The 14,965-nt window shown below is 42.5% G+C and overlaps 1 protein-coding gene across 1 annotated transcript in view; it reads right to left on the bottom strand.

Moving 5' to 3' along the window:
- The window catches only part of LOC122543762 (uncharacterized), a 98,092-nt gene extending 90,585 nt beyond the window's left edge, over nucleotides 1–7,507 (bottom strand). The window contains exons 1-2 of the mRNA XM_087974354.1: nucleotides 7,450–7,507; nucleotides 2,927–3,015 (exon numbers count right to left, since the gene is read on the bottom strand). The gene's annotated coding sequence lies outside the window, so the exon portion shown is untranslated. The remainder of the gene's footprint in view (nucleotides 1–2,926; nucleotides 3,016–7,449) is intronic.
- Nucleotides 7,508–14,965: the final 7,458 nt, after the last annotated feature.

The following is a 14,965-nucleotide window of genomic DNA, read 5'->3' as shown; positions in this document are numbered from 1 at the left end:
TACCCTCTAGTTTTGGACTCCCCGACCCTGGGGAAAAGATCTTGGCTACTCACCCTACCCATGCCCCTTATGAACTTCTATAAGGTCACATCTCAGCCTCAGACACTTCAGGGGAAACAGCCCCAGCCTGTTCAGCCTCTCCCTATAGTTCAAACCCTCCAACCCTGGCAACATCCTTGTAAATATGGGAGATTTGTAGCTCGGGTGCTCGTTGTTGTGGTTCTGTTCGCCGAGCTGGGAATTTGTGTTGCAGACGTTTCGTCCCCTGTCTGGGTGACATCCTCAGTGCTTGGGAGCCTCCTGTGAAGCGCTTCTGTGATCTTTCCTCCGGCATTTATAGTGGTTTGAATCTGCCGCTTCCGGTTGTCAGTTCCAGCTGTCCGCTGCAGTGGCCGGTATATTGGGTCCAGGTCGATGTGCTTATTGATTGAATCTGTGGATGAGTGCCATGCCTCTAGGAATTCCCTGGCTGTTCTCTGTTTGGCTTGTCCTATAATAGTAGTGTTGTCCCAGTTGAACTCATGTTGCTTGTCATCTGCGTGTGTGGATACTAAGGATAGCTGGTCATGTCGTTTCGTGGCTAGTTGGTGTTCATGGATGCGGATCGTTAGCTGTCTTCCTGTTTGTCCTATGTAGTGTTTTGTGCAGTCCTTGCATGGGCTTTTGTACACTACATTGGTTTTGCTCATGCTGGGTATCGGGTCCTTCGTCCTGTTGAGTTGTTGTCCGAGAGTGGCTGTTGGTTTGTGTGCTGTTATGAGTCCTAGTGGTCGCAGTAGTCTGGCTGTCAGTTCAGAGATGTTTTTGATGTAGTAGTGTGGCTAGTCCTTTGGGTTGTGGCATGTCCTCATTCCCTTGTCAGCTGGAACTGACAACCAGAAGTGGCAGATTCAAGCCACTACAAATGCTGGAGGAAAGATCACAGAAGCGCTTCACAGGAGGCTCCCAAGCACTGAGGGTGTCACCTAGACAGGGGACGAAACGTCTGCAACACAAATTCCCAGCTCGGCGAACAGAACCACAACATCCTTGTAAATCTTTTCCGAATCCTTTCACATTTTTGCAACATTTTTCCCGTAGCAGGGAAACCAGAACTGAATACAGTATTCCAAAAGAGGCCTAATCAATCTCCTGTACAGCCGCAACATGATCTCCCAAACTCTATGCTGAATGCACTTAACAATAAGGGTAAGGATTCCAAAAGCCTTCTGCACTATCCTGTCTACCTGTGGCTCCACTTTCAGTGAACTATAAACCAGCACGCCAAGGTCTTTTTGTTCAGCAACACTCCCCATTAATTGTGTACGTCCTGCTGTGATATGCTTTACCAAAGTGCAACACCTCATATTTATCTAAATTAAACTCCATCTGCCACTCATCGGTCCATCAGCCCATCCAATCAATTCTACTTTATAGCGACCTTTCGTTCCTCTCTTACTCCCTAAAAGCTGAAAATTTCCATTCCCCACACACTCCCTCCAATCTCACTTTGCTGACCCTAATCCCTGCTGTACCTCATCCTGAAGGGTCTGGCTCATGCTGATTAACAGGCCCCACACTCAGGGGCGATCTAATTGAAACATAGTATACTGAACGGCCTGGACACAGTGGACGTTGGGAGAGACTAGGACCTGAGGGCACAGCCTTAGAGGAAAGGGAAGACCTTTTAGAATGGAGGTAAGGAGAAACTTCTTCAGCCAGAGAGTGGGGAATCTATGGAATTCACTGCCACAGAAGGCTGTAGAGGCCAGGTCACTGAGGATATTTAAGACTGAGATAGATAGGTTCTTCAGAGTCAAGGGGATTAAGGGTTATGGGGAGAAAGCGGGAGAATAGGGTTGAGAAACTGATCAACCACGATTGAATGGCGGAGCAGACCCAAAACAGCTGAATGGCCTCATTTCTGCTCCTAGGTCTCATGGTCTCTTGCTGTCCTGGACATAGAATGAGAGAATTGGGAGCAGGAGTAGGCCAGATGGTCTTTCAAGCCTGCACCAGCATTGAACAGATAATAACTGGATATGAATCTACCTACATCTAGGTGGATACGCGGGGATGTTTTTCACTGGAGCATAGGAGGTTGAGAGGTGACCTTAGAGGATTATAAAATCATGAGGAGGATACATGAGGTGAAAGGCAGGTGGCCTTTCCCTAGGATAGGGATTTAGAGTTTAGGGAGCAAATTTTGAAGGAGAAAAATTTTAAAAAGACATGAGGAGCATCTTTTTCTTTTACGAAAGTGGTTTGTGTGTGAATGAATGTCCAGAGGAAGTGGTGGATGCAGGTACAGTTAAGAAATATTTGGCTAAGTACATGAATACGAAAGGTTCAGAGGGATATGGGCCAAACACTGGCAGGTGGAATTAGTTGTGTTTGAGAACATACTCAGCATGGACTAGCTGGACGGAAGGGTCTGTTTCTGTGCTGTAAGACTCTATAATTGTTCTGTACTGGTCTTCAAACCATTTTCTTGCCTTCCTCCATAATCATCCACATCTTTGTTGTTTAAAAAAATCAGGTGAACTCAGTCTTGAATATATTCAGTGACACCCATGTCTTAAAGGAAGACACTTCTGAACTCAATTCCTCTTGCTAGTATACCACTAGCCTTGCTCATTGCTTGCCACACGTGTCTGACAACTGGCATTGACTGGTGTAGGAGACGACTTAGGCCCCTTTGGATATCCACACATCATTCCTGATGAAGGGCTCATGCCTAAAACTCGACTCTCCTGCTTCTTGGACGCTGCCTGACCTGCTGTGTTTTTCCAGCTGTGGGATATAGGTAAAGCAGTTTTACTTCTGCAATCATAATTGCTTTTGCAAGGTGAATGAACTAACCTACACCGGTGTATAATTGTTTCAGCAAAGAGCTGAGTTAGCTAAAAGGTGCATACAAGAATGGAGACTATTTATTTGCACTCACCATCGATGATGGATCATGTCCTTTTCGAGTTTTACCGTCGCTCGTCGACGAGTGAATACCCCTATCCAGCGAAACCACAGCCGGATGATCTTAAGGGGACGGGAACAAAATGTTGTAAAACCAGAATTCTACCAAAGCGAGGGATGAGCTGAATTATTTAACCGTTAGATGGTTGACCGCTCATCATCTGTTGTGCTGAGCAGTGAAATTTTATTTATTGCACCCAGTTTACCCACCACCCTTAATCAAGTGACTATAAAAATTACCAACTTTATTATTAAAAATATTAAAACCAAACCATTAACAATTAAGAATTAAAATTGCTAAAATAAACTAAAACCCGTGATATAAAGCATCAAATCCTAAAACGCTAAATTATCAATTAAAAAAAAACAATTAAAATTATGTCCAATGGAGAACCTATGAGTCCATGAATATTCTTAGCAGCTCCAAAGTCAAGGATATAACGAGATTCGTGATACTTTGGGCAAATGATCTAAATTTTTCAATCCCGAGTTTCTTCATGAGCTCATCATTTCTTCTGAGCCATTTCCCTCGGCATCCAATCACGAACCCGTAAAACGTTATTTCTCCCCGACCAATAGAATCCGTTATCTCTTCATTAAGATGTTCTCCTTCTTCACTTTTTCCTCCCAGGCTGCTTCTAAGGAGTTGATTTGAAAATCCGCTCTAATAGTCACATCCACTACCACAATTCGATTATCCTTTTTAAAAATCAGATCAGGAATCCATAATTTCCCTAAATTATCTCTAATTCTAGGTTCCACATAAGTTGTCCAACCATTTTTCTTCACCACCTTCGTTAACTCCTCCACCACCCTGTTGTGCCTTTTAATGCGCATATGTTTGACATATGGACACCATGCCGAAATATGCGCCAATGTCTCCGATGTTGCACTACACCTTCTGCAGGCCTTGGTATTGAATGATCTTCCGTACGATAGCGAGGCCCTGGTAGGGAACAAGTTGGTCCTCAGCAGAATCGAATTTATCACTTTTGATGTTTTCATATATCTTGTCTTCTTCAACCAACTATTCGATATTGTGTCATTTTTATAATAATGAGCACCTGCTCCTTGGCATGGGAGGGCTATCCATTTGTCGACCTCCATCGATCTCCAGCTCCTGTAGTTAACACTACTGAGCTCATCCAAAATCTCATTACTATCCTCTCTTGTGCTATCCGATCCGCCCTCCTCTCGATTAATACTTGGTATCCATATCGACTCCAAGACTTTTAACTTGCTCATTTTCTTCATCTTCTCCACCGCACTTTCTCCAATGAAACGAAATGAGGCATGCAAAATCTCGTCTTTGGCTTGGTGCAGTCTCTCACGTTTCCTCATAATCGAGATAGGTATAAATGTTCCCAGCTTGGTAAATGCCAGGCCTCAGTCACGGACCTTAGCATATATTACGCCATCTGTAACGGACTGCGGAAGGTGTAGAATTTCCTTTATGGCACCTTTTATAATCAAGTCCAATTTCTTAAGATAGTTCCCTGAGGATTCTGATAAAATTAGGTAATAAAATAATCTTGGGATAAAATAAGTTTTTAAAATGTCTATTTTCTGTAGTGGTTTTAAAAATGAAGATTTTAGGTCACTGATCCAATTTAGTAGTTGGGCTTCCCAGTCGGCCTGACTGACGCCAATCCAGGGGTCTATCTTGGCCCCTAGATATTTGTCAGTTTGGCCCGGTTCAATACACTGAATAAAACTGTTATTGAATTTCCAATTGGCCAATTCGTTGTAAATAAATGTTTTATTTTTAAAAACAAAGTTAAAACCTTTCGTCTTATTTACATTAACTTCTAACCCCGTATTATGGCAAAACTTTTCGACTAATTTTAAATTGGTTATCATGCCCTCATTAGAATCGCTAATCAGTGCAATATCGTCGGCAAACGCCAACGTAGCACAATGAAAACTCTTGCCGTCCTGTCCTAAAAATATTCCTTGCCTTTTTCCTTCAATGGACGCAATAAGGGGGTCCATAACTATATTGAACAGAATGGGCGATAAAGCATCCCCTTGCTTTACCCCTCTTAAAATTCCTATAGGTTCTGTCTTACAATTTGATCCCTCAATTTGTGTAAAATTATTCTCGTATAGATTAGCTACTAATTTAATAAATAATGACAGGACCTGAAGTCTTCTCAGGGCCGTTAAAATTAACTTGTGGCCGACCGAATCAAAAGCCTTAGCAAGATCTACAAATACTACTGCTAAGTTTTTCCTGTTCTTTTTTGCTCCATTAATTATATTCTCTAATATTTTAATATTTTCCTCACAACCGGCCACACCCGACATAAAGCCCTTCTGACGCTTATTAAGGTTTAACATTTTACTCAACCTACCGGCCATTATTTTAGTAAATAATCTAAGCATTATCGGGCCGATAGTGATTGGCCTCCAATTGTTGATGTCTTTTAATTCGTCTTAGTTATTTACTTTTGGAATCAGTAGTTCTACTTAATTTCATACTTTGTGGAATTTTACCTGTTTTGATCCAAATCGAGTATAATCTTGGGAGTATTGCATTATCTTTGTTGAACAATTTAGTAATTTCTTTCAAAGTCATCCTATCGGGACCCGCGGCCGTTTCGATGTCCATCGCCTTAATGGCATGAAGGACATCCTCCACAGTCACAGGGTCCGTTAAAACCTCATCCTCTAAACCTTCATTACTTTTAACATATTTGGCGAATCCCCTTAAGTTGTTTTTCTCGTTAACATTTGTTAGTCTATTCTTATAATAAACCTCTAATTCCTCCTTATTTAATGGGCACTCACTTTTTGAGGATGCCCCCATTACGGTTCTTGCCAGGTACCTTCTATTGCTGTTATATAATGCCTGTACTTCTTTATACTGACCTTTTTTCCTACTAAATCTCTTTTTTGCATTATTTTCTATGCTGTTTTTGCTGTTTTTGCTCTGCTTACTATTATTAAATTTTGATCTTAATCCTGTCTTTTTAGTCCTTTTTTTATCTAATCCATTATTCTTATTTAATCCTATTTTTGACATTATTTTATCCATAATGATATCATAATCCTTGATACTACCCTTTGAACTAACCGTTCCGGCCTCTAATATCTGAACTAACTCGTTCACTGATTTATTTTCATACTCTTCAATTTCTGGCCTATCGCTACCTCTTAGAGTATTTCTATCCGGAGACTTCTCCATCACCCTCACCTCAGCTTGTTCCACTTCGTTACCATCCTCTTCCTTCTCCTCTCCACTACCCATAGTATCAGGAATTAACATCTGGTCCTGGTCTACGGCCTCCCCTATGTTTTTATTTTTCAATAGCCTTCTCTTGTCTGATATCTGTTTTGCCGTTTTGGTGGTAATTTTCTCTGCCATTAGTTTGTTGATATTCTTACATCCCTTAAATTCTATTTCTAACCTTTGCACTTCAGCAACTTCCTCAATTGACCATATTCCCTTCCTCGCTTTCTCAGGATCAACCCCCTTATTTTTACCCCCTTTGACCCCAATTTTCCTTTTTTCATTCCTCACTAAGGGATGGGCATGCCTCTCGTGTTGCCCTAAACCTCTAACAGTTTTAAACTTAGACTGACACACTTCACACTGGACCATGTTCTCAAGTTCTCCCTCTTCTCTCCTCCCCAAATTATCACTTTCATTATCATTATCCTTATTATCAACCTTGACAGTACACTTTGAATAGTGGCAAGCTACAGCATGATAGCTCCCTTCCCACTTACACTTATTACATCTAACTCGAAGGGATACACAGTTACTCCTGAGTTAGCTAAAATGTGCATACAAGAATGGAACGTGCCTGCAAACAATGGAAGATGTTACAGACAAACAAATAAGCTGGAAAAGATCAAGATATTCCAAGCTCAGCAAATTTCCGTCATGTCAGCACTAAAGTGAGCCAAGTCACTTATAGGGGGGAGGGTCACCCAGCTTGGAGTAGGGGGAGAAGTAAACAAGGGAGGAGCGCAGCTAGGCAGGGGCAGAACACAATAAGGAATATTGATAGGTTTGAAGGCCAATGAGGTAAACGGGGAAGTACCGAGAATTAAACTGTATAAATTGTGGAGTAATTTCTGGATTGGAGTGGCCAGTTGCCAGTCACCCCTTCTTGCAAGAAGATTTCAATAAAATTCGCTGTTTCAGAATTTGACTCGGACTAAAATTTATTATATTGTGAGCTCTGTTCCTCACACAGCGCCACACTGACCGACTCTTGATCTCAATTACTCCACATCCCAATACCTGCATATCATCATTTAAACCATGCACCTCCTTTCCGCTTTCTTGTTCACAGCAAAGCCTATAACTTCACATTGTGGTACTGCACTTGCCAACCGAGACACAAACCTCGACCAACTTTTCCAGAGTTTGCCCCCTCCCTGGATTCACTCCCTTTCACTTCAGTTGCTGCAAGTCAACAATTGAACCTGGGGGGGGGGAAAAAAATAAACAGAAAGGTGGGTGAGAAAAGAGGGTGCTGCACTCACAGATGTTGGAGAGAGGAAGGAAGCTGCAGTCTGGGCTCAAGCTCAATCTGCCGTCAGCGGGAGCGCACCAACAGCCTCAGAAGCTCATGGTCCAACTTCCGCATTCAGACAATGGTTTAGGCTCTGAATGGCAGGAGGACCAGACGCCTTCCGGTCCTCCAGGACATCCGATTGGTCCATCAATAGACGGTCGCGCGCCTTGGAGGCGAAGAGCATGCGCACTGTTTGCTGACACCGGCGCAGTGTTTGCTGACACCGGCGCAGTGCTTCCTCACACTGAGGAGCATGCGCAGTATGCTCTGTGGTGATGTTATTGACAGATTTCAAGGGTCCAAGTGCCAATAGGAGAAAAGAAAAGGCTGGAGCCACGATTTTTTTTCAGTCCCCTGTGGCTCGACAAAGTACACCTTGTGCATTTTGTTCAGCTATTCAAGGTTTGTATGCCTTTTCACCAGGGTAGAGAAAGTTCAATTCTAGAGGACACAGGTTTAGGGTGAGAGGGGATAAATTTAAAAGGGACCTTGGGGTAACTTTCTAACGCAGAGGGTGGTGTGTGTCCGTCATGAGATGCCACTGGAAGCGGTGGAGGCTGGAACAATGACAACATTTAAAAGGCAATTGGATGGGTATATGAATAGGAAGGTGTAGAGGTACATGGGCAAAGTGCTGGAAAATTGGACTAAATTAATTTAGCATATCTGACCGACATGGACCGGAGGGGTTATTTCCGTGGTCTACAACTCACTATTTCTACACGGTAGGAACCAATTTCACAAGACTAGGAACTTACTTCCTGTCCTCTCATATTTCAGTGCAAATTTCAGAAAGATTTCTGACTTTTTTAAAAAGTTGAACACGCTTTCAGACATAAAGATGATATATTCAGACACATCATTAAGTATTCTCAATGTTAAAGATCAGCCATGGGGATCCAAGATGGCGGCGACCCAGCAAGACTGAGTCTATAGTGCTCCTCCCAAGACTTGGGTACAGTGGGTCACCCACCCCCTACCACGCTCACCAAATCATTTATAATAGTTGTGTAATTTAATTAGTTGTGTAATATTACATTTAAACAATTTAATCCTAAGTTAAAATGACTAAAGGGAAGGGAGCCCGCAGCTCTCAGCAAGCAGGAACCCCTCCCCCACCCTCTCCAGCTGCAGCAGAGGCGTCCACAGCCGCCCCGGGGGACTTACCAACAGTAACAAGCCTTGCAGAAATGATTTCCAAGCTTGACTCGAAGATCGATGCCTTTATTGCAGAATCCAGAAATCGTTGGGAGTCGCTCTCGGTGGCGCTGCAGAAGCACGACCGAGAGATTCAAGAAATTGAACGCCGAGTCGGAGGGGCGGAGCTAAAGGCCGCGACCTCCGAAAATACCGCTCAATCGGCCGTAGATCATGTCCGGACCTTGGAAAATCATATTGATGACCTCGATAATCTAGGTCGCCGAAAAAATATTCGTTTGCTGGGCCTTTCCGAACGGGAAGAGGAAGGCCAGCTTACAGTATTCCTGGAGCAGTGGCTGCCACAGCTTTTAAATCTGGAAGCTGGATCAGGCCAGGTAAGGGTGGAATGGGCCTACCAGGTCGCAATACGTGGGCCCGGCTCAAACCCGCGCCCGGCCCTGTTCCGGCTGCAGAGCTACAAGGAGAGGCAGATACTCCTGGAAGCCTCTAGAAATCTCGGAAAAGACCCCCAAGCTATGATCTATAAAGGATCCAAGATCATGCTATTTCAGGACTTTTCCCCGGCTCTGGTTCGAAAGAGGAAGGCATTCGACGAGGCGAAGAAGCGTTTAAGGGACTTAAATATTCAGTACTCCTTACGCTACCCAGCGATGTTATGCTTTAACCATGAAGGAGCCGTATATAACTTTGGATCACCAGAAAAGGCTAAGGAATTCTTGGACTCTCTTAGATAAACTGTAAGACATAATGGATGTTGGTCTGCCTTTCCCCCCCCGCTTTGGTTTATATCCCCTCCCTTTTTTTTTCTCTTTTCTCTTACCTTACTGTTTAATATTATCATGGGGGGTGGGGAGAGGGATTTGATTTTCTCCCCCCCCCCCCCCCCCCTTGGGGTTGTTTTCTGTTACTATTTTATGTATATATGAGGGATGTATGTATATGTGTGTATATATATATATAAAAGCTGGGGGTTTTGGTTAATGTTGGTGGGGGGAGGTGGTTACCTTATTCAATTTTACCTCTGTCTCTAGGAGTGGGGTTGTTTTCCCCTTGTTATTTTGTATTATTATATTTAATTATTATTTGTTGAGGTGGTAATTTTATAGTTATATGTTTATATATGGTATTAACATTACCAAATATACCCAGGTGTTGGTATGGGTGGGGGTAGGGTGCTCACTGTTAACTCTAGCTTTGTATTATATTTGAATTTTCCTCACTTTATTGAGGAGTGCCTGGGTCAAGGGTGGGGCATTGGTTGAGAGAGGATATGAGGGACTTTTGGAAAGGAAGTGACGTCCCCTGGGAACAAGGGGGAAAGTCTCCACTTAGATACGTTTTATATTTTTTTTATTTAGAAATAGTTTTTTATTGTATTGTTGTGGGTGTATTAGAGAGGCTTTATTGTTGTAAATTTTATATGCTCTACGCTCGGGATGTTCTGGATAGGGTTCCCCCTCCCAAGGGGTCTCGGATTGGCCCAGATGATTATGGTTGATCAGTCGGTTAAGTGGTGCACCTGGAATGTCAAGGGGAGTAATTCGCCACTCAAAAGGAAGAAAATATTATCAAATCTTAAGAAGGAAAGAGTTGATATAGCTCTCCTACAGGAGACACACCTGTCAGATAAAGAACACTTGAAATTACGACAGGGCGGATTTGATCAGGCCTATTTTTCTTCTTTTAGCTCAAAAAGCAGGGGAGTTGTTATTCTTGTTCGGAAGAATTTCCCTTTCAAAATCCTAAATCAGATAAAAGACGAATCTGGACGATATATCTTGATTAAAGCCCTCATAAATGGAGAGGAATATGGGATTTTAAATTTGTACTGCCCCCCGGCACACCCCTTTAAATTTATAACGGAAGCCTTTTCAAAATCGATGGCTTTTGATGCCCGTCATATAATTATAGGGGGAGACTTTAATTGTATTATGGATCCGGAAATAGATAGGATTCCCAAGAGTACGGCAGGAGTATCTCCCAGATCTAGACAATTGATGGATCTGAACAAAGAATTAGGATTAGTAGATGTATGGAGATGTCTTCATCCACAGGGTAGAGATTTTTCTTTCTACTCTAATCCACATAAATGTCATACCAGAATTGATATGTTTTTTGCCCCCTCGATTTTTTAAAATTCCATATCATCCTGTAAAATAGGTAATATAGCAATTTCTGACCACGCTGCTGTATATATGGAAACTAAGGCGAGGAACAATGGGACATCCCCTCGGCATTGGCGTATGGACCCCTTCCTAATGAAAGATAGTAAATTTGTAAAGTACTTCTCTCAAGAATTTAAAACTTTTTTAGAAATTAATTCAGGTACAGCTAGCAACCCGTCAATGATGTGGGAGACCATCAAAGCTTACACTCGAGGCTTGATCATCTCCTACTCAGCGACCCAGAAAAAATTAAAGGGAGAACAACAGCGTCTGCTTGAAGCCCGCTTAAAAGCGGCTGAAACAGCATACACTGATAGACCTTCTATTATTAAATTGCAAAGGATTATAGCTCTTAGGACAGCTCTAAACACTACGCTTACTCAAACGGCTTAGAGGGAAATATTATTTGCAAGCAAAGGTTATATGAATATGGCGACAAACCAGGTAGATACTTAGCATTTCTTGCAAAGAAAAGAAAGGCCCCTCAGACTATTATGTCTATCAAGGAAAGTACGGGTATTTTGACTCATGATCACAAAAAGATTAATGCGATCTTTAGAGAATTTTATTCTGAGTTATATAAATCACAGGATTGTGAAGATAGGACGAAGAGGATGCAGTCATTTTTAAAAGATTTGACTTTTCCAGGCCTAACTCCGGAACAAGTATCGGTCCTAAATGCTCCTCTTACACCCCAAGAAATAGTTGATGCAATTAGGCAACTTCAAAATGGTAAGGCGCCAGGCCCAGATGGTTTTCAAGCTGAATTCTATAAAGAATTTACAGGAATATTAGCTGGTCCACTTATGGACATGTATAACTATGCATATAGTCAGGGCTGTCTCCCGCCTTCGCTGAAAGAGGCAAATATCTCTCTTATCCTTAAAAAAGGAAAGGACCCAGAAGATTGTACATCATACAGACCAATATCCTTGCTAAATGTAGATTTTAAAATCCTCTCTAAAACGTTAGCACTGAGACTAGAAAGGATACTGCCACATATTATAAAGGAGGATCAGACGGGGTTTATTAAGGGCCGTAGATCATCCAATAATATTAGAAGGGCTCTGAATATGATTCAAGCTTGTCATCAGGGAAAATACCAGGAGTAGTGGTTTCATTAGACGTGGAAAAGGCATTTTTTAGGGTCGAATGGTCATATTTGTTTTACACATTGGAGAGGTTTGGCGTTGGACAGGTGTTTACCAAATGGGTCTCAACATTGTATAGTGATCCCAAAGCAGTTGTGGTTACCAATGGATTAGGTTCAGATAGCTTCAGTGTGGGTAGGGGCTGCCGTCAGGGATGTCCCCTCTCGCCATTGTTATTTACACTAATAATTGAACCACTAGCAGAAGCTATACGAGCTGATCCTAATATAGTGGCCCCAAGGATTGGTACAGGTAAACATAAAATTACCCTTTATGCAGATGATGTTCTTCTATTCCTCAGTAACCCTTTGATGTCCGTACCTCGCCTAATCCAAGTTATTAATACATTTAGCGCATTCTCAGGCTATAAAATTAATTTTTCAAAATCGGAGGCTATGCCAATGGGTGGCCTTGCTATGATACCCCGCTTGGCGGACGGATCCCACTTTCCCTTTCGCTGGTCCCTGGAGGGTTTCTTATATTTAGGCATTTTTATTACTCCAGTATTTGGTCAGTTGTATAAGGCTAATTTTGTGCATTTACTGGAAAGGATAAGGCAGGACCTCCAGCGATGGGGAGACCTACCAATTTCCTGGCTGGGTAGAATAGCATTAATCAAAATGAATGTCCTGCCCCGTCTCCTATATCCTATGAGAATGCTTCCGGTGATGCTGCCGAGGACGGCTTTATGTAAATTATATGGCTGGCTGGGTTCCTTTATCTGGAATCATAGGCGGCCCCTCATTAAGCTGAAGAAGCTACAGCTTCCACAGGCAAGGGGTGGATTGGACTTCCCAGACTTTAGGAAATATCAGTTAAGTTCCCTATTAAGTTACATAGCTGATTGGGTCTTGTCTGATCCACAATCAATCTGGTTGGACATTGAGGCTTCTCAAGTAAAATACCCACTTATTAACCTTTTATTCTCAGACAAGAGGAAAATCATTACAGATCACTGTAAAAACCCTATAATACTGAATACAATCAAGGCTTGGAATATAATGCGGCAAAATGAGGGCAATTCACATAAAACATCCCCCTATGCACCGATAGTGGGAGCATGGGGATTCCAACCGGGGTTAACAGATGCCACTTTTAAACTCGGAGATCCAGGGGTATCTCATGTTTAGGGGATCTATTTAAAGATGGGGTCCTGATGTCTTTCGAACAGCTGCGTCAGAAATTCGGATTACCCAATGGAGACCTCTTTCGATACTTCCAAATTCGAGATTATATACAGAAGACGACTACGTTATTAGATAGTCTTTATAAATCAGATAGAGAATGTAGTGTCCTACGACCAGTGGGGGTATCTTTCGTCAGTACTATTTATCATTTACTACATGATGAAGTATCGGGAGATATGGATAATCTGCTTAAAACATGGGATCAGGATCTGGGACTAGGAATCTCCACAGAAACGTGGAATGATATTTGGAAAAATGCTAGAAGAATTACTATTTGTAACAGAACCCAGGCTATCCAGCTGAAGATACTTCATAGGGCCCATATAGCACCGGTTCGATTGGCAAAATTTAAGGCAGGAGCATCTCCAATGTGTCCTCAATGCAAAATAGAGGTGGGCACTCTTGTACATTGCCTATGGACCTGTCATAAGATCCGTAGATATTGGACTAAAGTAGCAAGTACCCTGACAGAAATTTTAGGAACGGAAATTAAAGTGGACCCTGTATCTCTCCTCTTGGGCTTTTCGAACTTTCCCTCCCTGGACACGTACGGGAAGAGACTATTTTCTAGTCTTTCTTTCTGTGCAAGGAAAAATATTTTGGTGAACTGGGTGGCTGAGGGCCCCCCTGGACTTTCAAATTGGCACAGACTAATTATGGAATGTATTCCCCTTGACTTCCTTACAAATATGGTGCACCGAAAGACCGAATTATTTTATAAAATATGGCAGCCGTTTTTGAATTACATAAATACAGATATTTCAGCTATCCTAACAAGGGCTTTTATTTAATTGAGATTACAAACCTGGCTGGTCCTGGGCCCCTCGGGGGAGGAATCCCGCACGAATACGGGTTTTATTATATCCAGACTTAAATATACACTCTGGTTAGTTGTAGGTTAGATTAGTAGATAGTTGAGTTTTTTTTTTCTTTTTTCTTTTTTTTTGTTATTTTGTTTTTTTTGTTAAATTTTGGCTATTGTATATTTGAGCTAATTCTATATCAATGTTTATATCTGAGAGTTTTGTTTATTTTTGTAAACTTGTAAAAATGTTAAATTTCTAATAAAAATATCTATTAAAAAAAAAGATCAGCCATTTCTTCCCTGCCCTCCACCCACATCTCCCAGCTAGAGTCGTCACCATTCATTATCTCTCACTTTTCGTAAAAGGGCCTCATACAGCAATCAAAGAGGGCTCGAGGCTGGAAAGTTCAGGGCGAGATGGGGCTGGGAAGGGAAGGAGAATGGACAGGTGTGGGGGGGGGGGGAGTGAAGACAGACTGGGGGGCAAAGGATAGGGGAAGAGTTTGGGGGACAGAGAATGATGGGCAGGGAGAGAATGGGGGGGGGGGGAGCGAACAAATCCCACCTTCCCTCGTACTGGGGTCAGTGACCAACAAACTGAAACCCACTCCTCCAACAGCAGACTCGGAGCAATCATTTCTCAATATATACATGGCTAAGGCAGTTGAGATGTATAATCCCAACAGACCATTTGGCCCATCAAATTTACACTAACTTTCTGAACAGCATCCCTCCAGTCCCACCCACTTACCCTACAGTTCCCCATGGCTAACCCACCCTAACCTTAGTACAGCTGATCCACCCTAAACTTCAGATCATTGGGATTGTGGGAGGAAACTGGAGCACTTGGAGGTAACCCACTCAGACACAAGGAGCAGAACATGCCAAAGTCCACACAGACAGTTGCTCGAGGGTGGAATCGAACCTGGGTCCCTGGCACTATGAGGTAGTGGTGCTAACCACTGAGCACCCATAGCATCCAGAGCTTTGAAGTTCAGCTTTGTCTTTGTAGCTT

The sequence above is a fragment of the Chiloscyllium plagiosum genome, unplaced genomic scaffold (genome assembly GCF_037043375.1).
Source record: "Chiloscyllium plagiosum isolate Xiang-an unplaced genomic scaffold, Cpla_swu_hap1 HiC_scaffold_27, whole genome shotgun sequence".
NCBI classification, from domain to species: Eukaryota; Metazoa; Chordata; class Chondrichthyes; order Orectolobiformes; family Hemiscylliidae; genus Chiloscyllium; species Chiloscyllium plagiosum.
Note: the sequence above shows the minus strand (reverse complement) of the source record. Positions and strands in the feature narration are given on the sequence as shown.